We start from the raw sequence: 15753 nt of genomic DNA, 5'->3' as shown, positions 1-15753 counted from the left end.
TATGTCACGGGCTGGATCCTGCCTTTATCTTTTCCAAGCTCACACATCACCTAGGACAATGTTTTCCACATTGAGAGGTACATTTTTTTTAAAGATTTTATTTATTTATTTATTTATTTTTATTTATTTCTTTGACAGAGAGAGAGAGAGACAGCGAGAGAGGGAACACAAGCAGGGGGAGGGGGAGAGGGAGAAGCAGGCTTCCCGCGGAGCAGGGAGCCCGATGCGGGGCTCGATCGCAGGACCCTGGGATCGTGACCTGAGCCGAAGGCAGACGCTTAACGACTGAGCCACCCAGGCGCCCCGAGAGGTACATTTTAAAAGGAAAAGCTTTAAGAGCCTTTAGGATCATACCCTGTTTAATTTCATGGCTGTTTCCCTCCCCTACTCCCACCTTGATGCCATGCATTTCTTCCACTTATCTCTCTCAACCTCTGTATTCAGGATAAAACCAAAACGGCGGTTGTGAAAGATTCCGCGCCCCCGCCCCCCCCCGCAAGTTTTCTCTAGGCCTGGTTCTTTGTCACTGAGAACATCTAGCTTAGAGTCATGTAGTGACTTAATATTAATCTCTTGTGCCTCTGGTATGGCTGCATTGAATAATGGCTTCCTACTACGGTTGAGGTAGGGCTTGTGACTTGTTCTGATGGCTTCAGATTAATTTTGTATTTGTATCAGAAAGCCATTTGCTTGAAAGTGTGATTGTTTCATTTTCTAAAGCGAATTGGAACTGAATTCCCTTCCTACCCCTTTATCCAGTCCAGCTAGTACAGAATCTTTGTTTTGTTAGTTTTAGTAATATTACTCTGTTATTTCTCTCTCTCTCCTTTTTAAAAGATTTTATTTATCTATTTGAGAGACAGAGCACAAACTGGGGTGGGGGGACACAGGGAGAGGGAGAGAGAGAGAGAATCTCTCAAGTGTCTGACGTGGGGCTCGATCTCATGACCCTGAGATCATGACCTGAGCAGAAACCAAGAGTCTGACACTTAACTGACTGAGCCACCCAGGTGCCCCTACTCTTTTATTTCTAACGCTCTCAAGTTTTGGCCACAAGTTATACCAACAGGACACTGTGATGCTATATATATATATATATATATATATATACACGTAGCTAAGAACCATACTTTTTTCAGGACGACTTCTTATTTGGGGTAATTCTAGGAACTTTGGCTTGGACTTTTTTCCCTTTCATATCCTCTAATATATGCTGTTGGACCTGAGTGGATGGTTTAATGGTTTAGAGAGGGCTTGGTTTCAGATCCTAGCTCTGCCACATCCTAACTTTGTAATCTTGGGCAAGTTACTCAAACTCTCTGGGCCTCAGTTTTCTCTTGTGTAAAACAAAGTAAGTGCAGCTCCTGTCTCCTGAGTTACCATAAGGAGTTAACATACAAGATAAAATAGTGGTTGGCACATGGTAAGTGCTGATGTGTTTGCTATTATTATTCAGTTCTTTCTGAAAGGAAAAAAAACATTCCTTTCTTCTGTGGTTATTTGGATGTATTCTGAGTCTCATTTTATAATTGAAAACTGAACAAATTGAAATAGAAGAGAGAATCACTGAATGCTCAGTTACTCAACCAAGCTCTTTCTGGAAAAGGCAAGGTTTTTTTCTCTAAAATAATTCACACCTGATTAATCTATTAGAATTTGTGAAAATTTGTGGACGACTTGAAGAGTGACCCTGTAATAACCCTTGTCCTTGTTAGAACACACCACAACCATCAGCACTGGAGTGCAAAGACCAGAATAAACCCGAGGAAACCACCAGCCGAGCCGGGGCAGTTTCAGTCTCCACCCCAAATGCAGGTGAGAGAAGGTGGTGGTGACTAAAAGAACGGTCTTGGTAGTGACCCTTTCCATCTGGAGATCGGGCGACAGGAGCGTCTGCATGGGACCAGGCCTTCCCGGGTGCAGAAGTCCCTCCCTCTCCAGGGCCTAGAAATTCAAGTCTTTCTTCCCCTTCAGCTTTTTTTTTTTTTTTTTTTTTTGAAAAGCCTGCAGAGAACGCATTTGCTACAGAAGAATTCTCAAGGCTTTTTTTGTACAGAGGGCTACTGTGGACCATTTACGTGGTTGGTGTAAATGACTTCTAGGACAGTGTCTATTAAATTCAGAGTTCAGGTGGCGCGGAGGCCAGAGATTTAGGATTAAAGGGTTAGTATCCACATCTCGTTGAAGATCAACCAGGGTTTAAGGAAAAGTATTTTTGATCCTATAAAGGAAATGCTTTCTGAGGCCTCCCTGAGGAGAGACACCCGTGTGAAGGGCAAGAGAGAGGAAGTAACTGGAGAGTGAAAGTTCTGGATCATAGGGCACTAAGTGGGGGACTGTTGGCTCAGTCCAGGCCATAGCCATGATTTGGGCCTGCATAACAATTAAACTGTTTTTGGGGGGTAGCTGTACACATTTAAAAATCAGATTTCACAGGGCGCCTGGGTGGCTCAGTCGTTAAGCATCTGCCTTCGGCTCAGGTCATGGTCCCGGGGTCCTGGGATCGAGCCCCACATCGGGCTCCCTGCTCCGCGGGAAGCCTGCTTCTCCCTCTCCCACTCCCCCTGTGTTCCTGCTCTCACTGTCTATCTCTGTCAAATAAATAAAATCTTTAAAAAAAAATAAAATAAAAATCAGATTTCACAGAAAATAGGGAATGTATGGCCTTTCCTGAAATGTGGAAAATCTTTGTGGAGCCTGTCAGCTGGAGCAGAGTGACAGCCCTGTCACTGGGGAATCGGAACTCGTCAGCTCCCCTCACCTCGCCCCCTCCTTTGTCCCAGGAACCCTCCTCCTCCATCCCAGCACCACGTGGGATCCCTCCAGGGGTTCTGTGCGTCCCCTTCACTCCCCCCTTCTCTCCCCAGCACCCTACCTCTACCTTGGCATCTCCTCCCAACTAATACATCTGTGCACCCCTCCCCTGTTTAAAGAAACCCTCCCTCAAGCCCTCTCCCTCTGGTTATCTATGGGGTTGTCCCTGAGGGGCCAACCTGCTAGAAAGGGTGCTTCTTCCTCGCCTCCCACTCACCCTGGTGCCCCGCCCATTGCCCCTGGGCTCCCCACCCGCCCCCCCAAAGCTGTTCTTGCTAATCCTTACTCTGCCCAGCCCAGTCTCTGGGTGCTTGGTGCTGTGCGCCCTCCTGGAAGCCCTCTCAGCCCTCTGCTGAGTGACATCACTTATCTTGATGTCTGTATGGTTAGGGTGGCTTTCCCCTCCCTTCCCAGACCCTTCATGGGCTCTTCTCTTCCCAAAAGTTCACAAATGGCAGAATTTCCCATGGACCTGTCCTGGGGTCTTTATTTTTCTGACACTAGGCTCTCTCGGGGTCACCTCTAGGGGACTGCTGATTTCAGCCTGCTTTTCCGAGCTCCAGGCCTGACATCTTTGATTTTCATTCCTGACTGCAATCACCTCCTCACGGGTCTGCCCATCATAGATCTTTCCCTCCGCAGGTGGAGGGAGCTTTAGAGGCCAGTCTAAAATAAAAATCAAATCAGTTTGCTCCCCTGCTTCACATTCTGCCGTGGCTCGTCTTGGCTTTCAGGGTGCGGTTCACATCCTTGGCTCAGCACAGGAGGCCGCCATGACCCGCCTGCCATTTCAGCCCCCACAGCTTCCTGTGTGCACCTTTCCCTCCCAGCGTCCTGGTGTTGGTCCCTGGAGCTGTGTATTCACAGTGCTCTTCCACGTGCCTTCTTCTCCCTGGTTTTCTTCCTTCCTTCCTTCTTTTCTTCCTTCCTTCTTTCTTTCTTTCAAGATTTTGTTTGTTTGTTTATTTATTTATTTATTTATTTATTTAGAGAAAGCAAAACCAAAAACGGGGGAAGGGGCAGAAGGAGAGGGAAGCAGACTCCCCGCTGAGCAGGGAGCCCAGTCACGATCTTGATCTATCAACAGATGGACAGATCGCAGGCTCGATCCCAGGACCCTGACATCATGACCTGAGCCGAAGGCAGACACTTAACTGCTTAACCGGCTGAGCCACCCAGGTGCCCTGCTCCCAGTTTTTCTGAGCATTTGAATCAGCACCCCCAGGCCCACCTGAGCCTCCAAGTCTGGGCTCAGTGTCCCTTTTCTGTGCTGTCCTGGCGTGCCCGGGCATCCCTGTGTCAGCTCCCATAGGACTGGGCTTCCACTAGACTTCACGTCCAGTGGGGACTGGGAGGGTTCCGGGAACACTGTGTCAGGCACATAAAACAGATGATGGCAAGAGCTTCTGGCTGGCTTCCTAGTGCTCACACATGGCTGGATAGTCTTCTCTTGCCCTTCTGGGAGCGGCTTCTAGCTTGTCGCAGTGCTTGCCTTCCCAGCGCAACACGTCTTGCTGCACAATGTACTTCATTGGCCTTTATTTAAGTGTCTTGAGATTGAAAGGTGTGTGGGATTTGACCCCCTTCCTCAAACGGCCTGTTATGCTCTGATGCACAATATCTCTTTAGTCAATGAGCATTTACTGAGAGCCAGCCCTGAAGGAAGCAGAATTAAAGCTGCTGAGCATAGGGATTCCGATAAAATCTGTGCAGCTGAGAGGAACTTGCTGTGGTTTCATGTGCCTTGGTTCAAACTAGAGGTGAGTGATTACAGTCATCCTTGTTGGAGACTCATCGACAGACCGTGTCGTAGGCTTTCCCCTGACCCTGATGCTTCCTCGGAAACCAACTTCCATGGTCCACACTTGCACGGACTTTGAGGCTGAGTTTCATGTCAACATGACCTCCCCGGGACGCCAGAAATGAACCTTTCCTGCCCCTGCCACGAGCCTCCAGCTATCTCTAAATCAATTTCTCAGAAGGATTCTGCCATTTCCCTTGATTGTTAGAGACACGTTTGAACAGCACACAACTCGCATTTCTCATGGTAGCACGGCGGTCAGCTGATGTCCTAGAGAGTCATCCCAGTAAATAACCAGATGGGGAGGTTTGATCAGAGAACCATCGCTGCACTTTGAGATAAGACTGTGAGGTTTGGACCAGCGGGACTCTCGAATCAAGACATCGACCCGGTCACACGGTGTCCTAAATGCTCAAGGGGGTTTGGAAGGGTGGAATCCGGGGAAGTTGACCACGGGACTGTGGGTCACACTGCCTGCCGCTGGGAGCTGTGTAGCCGAGAGGGTGAGAGCCCTGCTCCGGGGCTGCCCTGCCTGAGGTCGAATCCTGTTTCTGCCTCTCTGACCTTGGGAGGTTTCCAGTGTCCTCATTTGTGAACCGGGGATGATGCGGGGGCAGGGGCGGGGGGACACCCCTTACATGGTTGGTGGCTGTGAGGATTGGGTCAGTTAGTCCCTGTAGGCTGCTTAGACACACAGGAAGTGCTCAGTGTGAGCTGTTTCCGGTGTGGCCACTCACCATGGGTGCTTGCTCTTGGTCACCAAAATGTCCTCAGGTCTCCCCCATTGCACGCCACATCATGCCTGTTCCTGCTGTTTCAGTCTTCTTTGCTCACTTTGCTTCTCTGAGCCTCTTATTCCAGTCCTGTGCTCTTTCTTTTTTTTTCTTTTTTAAGATTTTATTTATTTATTTCAGAGAGAGAGAGAGAGAGAGAGCGTGTGCGGAGAGCGGGGGAGGGGCAGAGGAAGAGGTGGCGGCGGGGGGGGGGGGGGGGGGAGAGAGAGAGAGAGAAGTCCAAGCAGGCTCCATGCTCAACAAGGAGCCCGATGTGAGGCTCGATCTCATGACCCTGAGATCACGACCTGAGACGAAATCATGAGTTGGACGCTTAATCGACTGAGCCTCCCAGGCGCCCCAGTCCTGTCCTCCTTCACACTGTTTCTGCCTGGGACAGGCTCCTGTTTGGCCCCCGCCCCTCCTGCGACGCTCTCCATCTCCCTATTTTGCAGCCACTTGGTGGAATGGATGTGAATAGTCCTGTGCCCACAGCTAACCATGGGACAACTTTAGGATCATTTTTCATTTGCGTTTGATTTTGTACGTCTCTATAAGATAGATGGTGATCTCAAAGGTTAGTCCACTGGTAAGGGCTTTGCATGGAGGCTTTGCCCTTGCCAGTGGACTAATCTTTGAGATCACCATCTATCTTTTTAAAAATCATAAAATATACATAATGTAGAGCTTTCCATTTTAACGGTTTCAGGTATACAGTTGGGTGGCATTAAGTACACCCACACTGGTGTGCAGCCGTCCCTACCCTCTACCTCCAGAACATCTTCACCTTCTACCTCCAGAACATCTTCATCTTCCCCAACAGAAACTCTGTCCCCATTAAACACTAACTTCCCCTTCTCTCCTCCCTCCAGTCCCTGGCAACCCCCATTTCATTTTCTGCCTCTATGGATTTAACTACTTGAGGTCCCTCACATCAGCGGAATCATACAAGATTTGTCCTCTTGGGTCTGGCTTAATTTCACCGAGCATGAGGTCTGCAAGGTTCGTGTGTGCCGTAGCAGGCTGAATCAGACTCCATTCGATATGCATGCCAAATTTTGTTAATCCACTCATCTGCTGATGGACATTTGGGTTGTTTCCACATTTTGGCTATTGTGAGTGAGGCTGCTCCGAACATGGGTGGTGTTCACGCAGCTGCACGAGTACCTGCTTTTAATTCTTGTGCGTATATACCCAGTAGTGGGACAGGGGGATCATATGGCTCATCTCTTATGCAAGGCTGACTTTACCAATCAAGAACAGAGCTTGAACACTTGGTGGGAAAATTCTCTCTTCCCCTCCCTTCTTCCCCACCCCCACCCTGTACCTCCCACAGACCTTATTTCCATAAACATTAGCACCACCCTCAGGTTCTTCGGACTGAAACTTTGACGTCATTCTGGACTCCTCTAATTCTTTTACAGCCCATATGTAGATGATTACCAATTCCCATCAGCTCCGTCTTCCAGATCCGCAATCTAGTCTCTTCTCTGCATCTCCGTCCTTACTACCTTGATCATGGCCGCCATGTCTCTCATCTGGAGGATGGCAACTGTTTCCAAACTGCTCTCCCTGCTTCTGCCCTGGGTACTCTCTGGTCTCCTAGCACAGCAACAGGTTTGATCCTTTTTTTCTTTTAATGTTTTATTTATTTATTCATGAGAGTCAGAGAGAGAGAGAGAGAGAGAGGCAGAGGCAGAGGCAGAGGGAGAAGCAGGCTTCCTGCTGAGCAGGGAGCCCGATGCGGGACTTGATCTCAGGACCCTGGGATCATGACCTAGGCTGAAGGCAGACACTTAACCATCTGAGCCACCCAGGCGCCCCAGGTTTGATCCTTTCAAAGCATTCGTCAAATCATGTCCTTCCTCACTCACGACCTTCCCTTGCTCCCTCTCTCACTCGAGGGAGATCTCAAATGCTGGCAAAGGTCTGTTGGCCCTCAGTGTTCTGACCCCATCTCTCCTCCTGATCTGAGCTCCGGCCACAAGGGTCTCCTTGCTCTTTCACCTCAGGGCTTCTGCATTGGCTGTGAACTATGCCTGGAATGTTCTTTCCTTGACAAACTCTTTGCCCTCCAGTGAGAGGCCCTCTCTGAGACCTTACCTAAAGTAACAAGCCCTCCGTCCCCTGACCTCAGGCACTGCCTGTGCTTTTTACCCTTTTACTTACCGCTCTCTGACATACATTAATTCCCTGATTCCTTCACTTCCTTCTTCTTCACTAGAAGCTTCATGTTGTCAGGGGCTTTGTTTGGTTTCCTGTCATATCCTCCAAGCCTAGCACATAGTAGGTGCTCAGTTTGTATCTGTTGAATGAATGGGTGGTGCGTTGAGGTCCCCACCTTATTGGCCCACTGATGTTCCTATGTCTCCGACAGCTGTGCAGAGGTGTCCAGCTCCCGCTGCCGTCCTTCTGGCCGAGGACAGCTTCAAAACGAAGGGAAACGGGCTGATCTGTACTTGCTGCTCCCTTTAGCCTTAAGTGGTTCTTAGAAATGTCCCTGATTCAGGCAAGGATTTTTTCCTAAGAGAAACAGCCCTTCAAGGACATGTTCCGTATGTGAGATTCCTCACACTGGGCTCTGCGGGTGTCTTCTCAGGGGTTCAAGGATTCAGCACAATCCAAAATTTTGTTTTCACATTTTATTGACAATCTAAGGGAAAAAAAAGAAGAATGGAAACATATTTTTGGTTTTTTTGATGACTGTCTTAGAGCCAAGGATAAGCAGTTTGTGGGTGGTGTTTGTCTTTGTGTGCACATAGCATTCTTGGTACCCAGTGATCACCGGAAGCAATGGCCTCTCACTCTTAATTATTGAAATGGGGGTCATTGCAAATCTATGATAATTTTTTTTTCATATCAAACGTGTCTGAATAAGAAATATTCAGACTACACAGCCATTAACTGTGAACTAGAGCGAAGGCTTCCAGGCTCCAGGTGGCAGATTTACGTGGGTCAGAGTCAGCCAGAGACAAATGGGCTAAAACAGAGGCAAGAACAAACATTGGCCTTATGGTCAGGATCAACCTCTATCTTGGAATGAACTGTGTGGCCCTGGGTTTGTCAATCCACCTTTCTGGGTCTCAGTTCTTCATCTATAAAATGAAATAGAGAATCTCCAAGTTCTCTTCTAGCTCAGACATTCGATTTTCGGGGGGTATGTTGAGCAGAAATGTCCATTTGAACACCAAGAGAAATGCTTTGTTGGTACCACGCCCGGGGCACTGGCAATGAGGATTAAGGTGTCCCTTCAAGGTTGCTTTCTCCAAATGGCCTTTTCTGAGGACTTTACCTAAAATCACACCCCATTCCTGTCCCATTTAACCTGCTTGGCTTTTCTTCATAAACTTTTCCTATGCTTTTGAGAAAATCTTATTTTATTTTGGTTATTTCTTATTATCTGTCTTTTCCTCCTAAAGGTCAACTCTATAAGGTGGAGTCATTTTAAGATTGTGCCCCAGTGCCTTGGAATAGAGCCTATCATTTTGTAGATACCAGTCAACATTTGCTGAATAGCCTAATGATTTGAGCACCTCCTTTGGTTTGGGTTCTGTGCAAAGTGCTTTACACTGTAATCAATACGTGCATAAAGTAAGCATGATTGTTAGCTTTATGCAACAGCTGAGAAAGCTGAGGCCTCACAGCTTGCCTGTAAGTGTCTGAGTTGGGACTTAAACCCAGCCCTACACCTTGCCATATTCATCCTTAGCTTTGGCACCTCTCAGCCTAGAGAGCTCAGGTACCAAATGCGTCAAGGCACAGGTGAGGCTCTGTTTTTTCTCCCTTCTTTCTAATACTGCTCTGTTCACGGGGAAAGGGAAAATCAAACTCTCATCTATTGAAGAGACTATACTTTCCCCATTGTATATTCCTGGCTCCTTTGTTGTAAGTTGATTATCCTTAAATGCATGGGTTTGTTTCTGGGCTCTCTATTTTGTTCCCTTGATCTATTTGTTTATCGTTATGCCAATATCCTAGTGTTCTGATCACAGTGGCTTTGTAATATAGCTTGAAATCAGGAAGTGAAATCATCATTGTTCATCTTTCTTAAGATTGCTTTGGTTGTTTTGTGGCTCTATACAAATGTTAGGATTGTTTTTTCTGTTTGAAAAATGCCATTGGAATTTTGATAGAGATTGCATTGAATCTGTAGATTGCTTGGGGCAAAAATTAAACTCTTAGAATCCTCCTTGACTGCCTTTGCTTGCTCTGACTGTACAGAAAGCACTGTGCTGGGGCGCCTGGGTGGCTCAGTCCGTTGAGCGTCCGACTCTTGATTGTGGCTCAGGTCATGATCTCGGGGTCATGAGAACCAGCCCTCCAGTCGGGATCTGCACTCAGCTGGGAGTCTGCTTGTCCCTCTCCCTCTGCTCCTCCTTCACCAGCTCCCCTCTGAAACAAACAAACAAACAAACAAACAAATAAAATAAAAAAAAGAAAACACTGTGCAGAATTTCAGAACTGGGTGCTTTGTTAGCTCTCCTCTGGTTCTACCAATGTCTTCATTTTAAAGCTGAAGAAAGGGAGTCCTGCAAAAGTGGAGTGTTGCAGGACTTCCATATTGTCTTGAACTACGAACTGGCTAATTCATTAGCCTTCAGCAGTCTGGGCAGTAAACCAGAAGGCCCTGGGAGGGAGTGCTGGGAGCCTGCACGGTGCCAGGGACCCACCCCACCTGATGCTGTCGCCATCTAGTGGCCCCCTAGGATCTCCCCTAACCTGGGTGCTGTTCAGTTTCAGGAGGAGCCGATGCTTGGCTGAGGTCCCTTCTTCTGATCAGACCACCCTTCTGGCAGTTCTTCACGTGAAAACCACGTCTTTGAAAATGTCATCTTTTTGGTGTTCAGATACACCAGGAGGATGAGTTTCAGGATCATTGTGTGTGTGTGTGTGTGTGTGTGTGTGTGTATGTGCATGCGTGCGTGGGGGGACGGGGGGCATTCTCCTGTCTTTATGTTCCTGACAGTTGTCTTCATTTTTTTCCTCCTAGGCCTCTTAGGGGTTAAAAGCTATCAGGAAGAAGCAGGGAAATTTCTCCTGCTTATTCTGCACATTAGGAATGAAGAATATTTTGTGTTCATGAATAAGCTATTGCTTTTTATGTTCTGATTACAGATAAAATGTTCTTGTTCCTCTTTGTTACACATGAAATTGCAGCGAACGGTACAAGATCAACTATGAATGATGTGCTCGAGTGATGTGGTCTCTACTATTTCAGGGGTAGAAATTCAGGGGAAAAGAGTATTGGAGATGATCAGAATGGTCAGGTAATAATAAAACTAAAAATAAAATAAGAACTAACTTTTAGCAGGCACTTTCTAGGTGTCAGGCATGATGCAAATGCTTTATGTGATGTAACTCATTAATCCTCATGAAAACCCTATGAAGCAAGAGCGTTATATCCCTGTTTTACAGTGGAGGACTCTGAGGCACAGAAAGATTGAGGGATAGAGAGCTGGCAAGGGCCAAGCCAGAGTCTGAACCCAGACTGGCTAGCTCCAGAGTCCTTTCTCTAGAATGCTACACCTGATGGTCTTGATGAAACTTCGTGAAGGAGGCGAGCTTTGAGCCTTGAACAATGAGAGGTCCTACAGCCTGGGGACAACCTGAGGGGTGGCCCAGGGATGGAGTAGGCATGGCAGGCCCCAACAGGGAAGGTGAGACTGATCTCACTCTGCAGAGGGCATGTACTGAAGAACAGTGGGAAGGATGGTGGGGCAGTAGGGTGGGGACAGATTGTAAAAGGTCTTAACATGTAGGCTGAGGGTTTGGTCTTGGTCTGGAAGAGCACTGCCTTTGAAGTGTGTTGCAGGGTGGCTTTCTAGAAGCAGAGGTTTGGGGGCAGTGGCAGGTCTGAGGGTAGGCAGTATGGAGGCAGGAATGAAGCTCTGAGGGTCTAGCTTAGGATGATGCAAGAGGAATGGAAGCAAAGGATCGCAGTGTGAGAGAATTCACAGACAGGAACAGCAGGTTGGAAAGGAACTGGCTTTGAGATTGTGCGTCTGGTGAGAGGCACAATGTTGACTCCATCATGCTTACTCACTCAAACTGCTATCACAGAGAATTAAACATATAGGACATCGTCAGGTGATTTGTCTTAATCTCGCACCTGTTTGGGTAGCCTACTAAGACAGATTTTTTTTTCCCTACTGATTATTTTATCAGTCAGGATTTGATCAGAGCAGTAGAACGTCCGTGAGCTACAGAGAGAAGAGGGGCTTTATCACAGGGGTCCGAGCTTCCACGCTGGTGGAAGGTCAGCCTCCAGTCTGTGTAAGGTGTTGTCCTGTGTCTCATCGGGGCTGGCTCAGGGAGGGACAGTGGGTGTGAAGGAGGGGAGGAGGAGGGACAGCCTGGAACCATGTCTGGCCCTCACTGCTTGCATTCTCCATGACAACCTGGAAAGGTGACCTGAGGGGCAAGCTGGGGCCCTCATCCCAGAGCGGCATTCACCTGGCCCAGGAGCTGGATTTGCTGCAGGCCCAGCGGCTGCCCCACGCCAGCAAGGTGGGCCAGCAGGGCAGCGACGGTGTGCGTGGGGTGCGTCTGCCCTGCGCCACCTTCAGAGCAGAACAAAATGGCCGCGCTTCACCTGTGCCTTCCAAACCTTCCGAATGCCCACGCATTTCTCTCGTGGCCCATGCTGACCCAGGTCCCTAGAGGGAAGGGAATCCTGGGAAATGTGGCTACAGGGACCCAGCACGAAACCACATGATTGGCCACATTCATAGAAGATTCACTTTCCGTTAACTCTTCTGTTCTCCTCCGATGGGTGGCAAGAGGCTTTCAGAAGCTGCGTCTTCTGCCTTCGCCCGCTAGGGCCGCTGTAACAAGGTGCCATAGACCAGGTGGCTTAAGCAACAGAATCTTATTTTCTCACAGTGCTGGAGGCCGGAAGCCCAAGGTCAAGGTCTTGGCCATTTTGGTGTCTTGGGGCTTATGGATGATGTCTCCACATGGTCTTCCTTCTGTACCTGCCTGTGTCCTTATGTCCTCTTGTGATTCGTCCTCCTGGACTCGGGCCCCTCTGATGATCTTACTTTACCTCAATCACTTCTTGAAGGATCTGTCTTTAAATACAGTCCCATTCTGAGGTGCTGGAAGTGAGGATTTCTCCATATGAATTCTTTGAGGACAGGGTTCGGCCTTTAACGCTTTCTTTCTCATCCTAGTTACCTCATGGTGAAGGATCAGCCCTGTGCCTCTCATGGAAGGCAGCCCCTGGGCTTTTTTGGGAAAGTCGAGGACGTTATTTACTGAGGTCTGCTTTTCTGTGCATGGCTGTCCTTGCCCAGGCAAGGAGCATTCCTCTGCCCCACACATTCCGACTTGGTCAGATCCGAAAGCGGCAAATCCAGGGGGGATTGATTGATTGATTGATTGATTCTTTTTATTGCATGCAGAATTCCTTGCATAGCAGAGAGCTCAAGAAGGAAGGCCCGGTTTGGGGACAGAGGTCAGGCCTTCAGGGTTCAGGGCCTTTCGGAAAGGGTCAGGCCCTCCTCTGTTAATCCCAAGTTTGCTTGATTAGACTCTGAATTGATGTACCTAGAATGAACTCGAACACAACCCAGAATGCAATTTAACCCTTGAGCTTTGTTTTCTCCTGTCCCTAAAATATCAGTTGCCGGGGGGACTTAGAAAGGGGAAGAGGTAAGCATAGCAAGGATGAGGGTTCTGTGGCTCTCACTGTCCAGGACAGCTGGCCACTGGGTCCTGCCTGCCCCCCCAGCGGTCATGGGCAGGGAGCCGAGGGCTGCCCTGCCTGGCAGGAAGCAGGGACCGCGCACACATGGGGGAGGCTTCCCCGAGTCCTGCCTCCTGCCCTCCTGCTAGAAATGGGGAGAGCGGGATGTGATACCCTTCTACAAATCTGGAGCCAGAAGGGCACCTGGCATCTTACCACTGTTTCCTCTGGTTCCCAGCTCCCTGGCCCTGGACAAAGTTACCATCACTTTTTATTGAAGTGAAAAACAGTTGAGATACAAATATTCCCTAAAGCCACGTTAGAATACTTTCAAGCATAGTTTCACAGCGAAATAGGGAAAAGGACAAGATTGCACAAAGGGCTGGATCACCCACTTGGAGAGCCGGTTCTAGAAGGAGAACTTTAATTTCATGCTATGGGCTTCACGCGCAAAAGAAGAAGGGAGTGGGAGGCGTTGGGGTGGAGGGACAGAGGCCTGCTGCTTGTCCAGGATGTCCCCCTGTGCACAGTGACAGGCTGTTAGGGAGACATCTCAGTAAAAGGGGTCGTGAGCAGTCTGGCAACCTGCCAACCCTCCTTGTACCGGAGACAAAAATGTTGGCCTGACAAACCTATTGAGGCGATTTCCTAGTGCATTTACCACTTTACCAGACCCCAAACTACCCAAGGAAATGGATCTCTTTTAAAAAAACAAAGCCACTTGAAAATCTGTCCAACTATCTTATTACAGTAAGTGCTGAAGTAGGCGTCCTTTCTCATCTTAATTCTCGACCTTAGTGAAACTCTTGCATTCCAAGGCCTGGCGGGTCTTATTTTATTTTTTAAAGATTTTTATTTATTTATTTGACACGGAGAGAGACACAGCGAGAGAGGGAACACAAGCAGGGGGAGTGGGAGAGGGAGAAGCAGGCTTCCCGTGGAGCAGGGAGCCCGACGTGGGACTCCATCCCAGGACCCTGGGATCACCACCCGAGCCGAAGGCAGACGCTTAACGACTAAGCCACCCAGGCGCCCCTGGCAGGTCTTATTTTAAAGTGATTTTGTTGGGCGCACACTCTCCTCCTTTCTAAACACGCCTAGGGGTGGTCAATTTGGGAAAGACAAAGGAGAAGGAAAAAGGAAAAGAAGAGAACCTTTTCCACCAACATTCTCCTGGGATCTAGAAAGGGGTTAACATGGCCCGGTGAGAGCTGGGGGCTACCTGCAGGGGCTATTGGTGGGGGGGCACTGGCAGGGATGGGGCGGGGTCCAGTTTGGGTTTGAAGAGGTCGCAGGGCCAAGACCCCCCCCCCTTCCCCGCCTTCCCCGCCCCCCAGCCCCAGCTGTAGCTGGAAGAATGGAATGTGTGTGCTGACCAGGCCTGCCTGGCTGAGGCTGTGGGAGGCAAGAGGCCATCCCAAGAAACCACAGGGAACAGTGTGAGGAGATAAGGAGGCCAAGTGCTTTGTGCTCTTAAGATAACACTGTCTCCTGTAGACGGGAGTTCCTCGGAGCCCAGCCACTGAGATTCCAGGCTGCTTCGCACCAGGGCTGCTGATTTCTGAGGGGCCCGGAGGCCTCTGACCAGGCTTCCCTTTGTTCTCGGTACACATCCCCCAGCCCTCACCAGCCGGCCTTGCAGCCCTTTTCACACGTACCAGAGGCCTCTGGGCCTTGGGTCCTGTAATTCCTCTGGCCAGCAGCGCCCCGGCCACCCCCTAGGCCCATTATTCCTCAGGGTCTGATACAGCTCTCACCCCTCAGGAAAGCCTTGAGGGATCGTGTCTGAGATCTGGGTTAGAACCCCAGCCCCTAGGAAGTCAGCAACCTCCTGACATGTTTACAAGTGGCCTTGGGCTGGTTCTGGCTGGCAGCTCTTGGAAGGTGCGAGAGTGGGAGAAGGGAGACCCCTGCTGTCTCCCCTGTGTGGCTTCCAGATCAGGAAGGCCTGGCTCAGCAGGCCCGGGACTGGAGGGGCGGCAGCTCCTGGTTCTCACATGGAGGGTGCATAGAACCCTCTGGAGGGAGCTGGTTAAAACTTCCCAAGATGCTGATTGCATCCTAGCATTTTTTTTTTTGAAGATTTTATTTATTTATTTGTCAGAGAGAGAGGGAGGGAGAGAGCACAAGCAGGGGGAGAGGTAGAGGGAGAGGGAGAAACAGGCTTCCTGCGGAGCAGGGACTCCGATTCGGGATTTGATCCTAGGACCCCGGGATCATGACCTGAGCTGAAGGCAGACGCTTGAACCGACTGAGCCACCCAGGCGTCCCGTAGCATTTTTTTTTTTATTGTGGTAAAATACACATAATCGAAACTTGACCATTTTAATCATTTTTTAAGTGCACAGCCTGGTTGTATGAAGGACATTCACACTGTTGCGCAACCATCGCCACCAGCCGTCTCTGGAACTTTTTCATCTTTCCAAACAGAAACTCTGTCCCCGTGAAGCCCTCACTCCCAGCTCCCCCTCCCCCAGCCCCTGGCAGCTACCCTTCCATTTCTGTCTCTGTGGATTGACTGCTGCAGGGACCGCACGGTGTGTGTCCTCTTGTGTCTGGCTTCTTTCTCTGTCACAGCATGTTAAACAGGGGCCCCTGGGAATCCTCGTGTAAGGGTCTGGATCACGCTGAGAAATTCTGGTAGCCCCAGGGAGGGGGGAAGAGGAGAAGCATCCTGG

The 15753-nt window shown here is 49.3% G+C and overlaps 1 long non-coding RNA gene across 1 annotated transcript in view; it reads left to right on the top strand.

The window, feature by feature from the left end:
- Window positions 1-1740: 1740 nt before the first annotated feature.
- Window positions 1741-15753, top strand: part of LOC113914080 — a 40398-nt gene continuing 26385 nt past the window's right edge. The window contains exon 1 of the long non-coding RNA XR_003517374.2: window positions 1741-1815. This is a non-coding gene — a long non-coding RNA (uncharacterized LOC113914080). The remainder of the gene's footprint in view (window positions 1816-15753) is intronic.

This window comes from Zalophus californianus, chromosome 11 (genome assembly GCF_009762305.2).
Source record: "Zalophus californianus isolate mZalCal1 chromosome 11, mZalCal1.pri.v2, whole genome shotgun sequence".
NCBI classification, from domain to species: Eukaryota; Metazoa; Chordata; class Mammalia; order Carnivora; family Otariidae; genus Zalophus; species Zalophus californianus.
The sequence above is the reverse complement of the archived record's forward strand: the minus strand, read 5'-3'. Positions and strand labels throughout refer to the sequence as shown.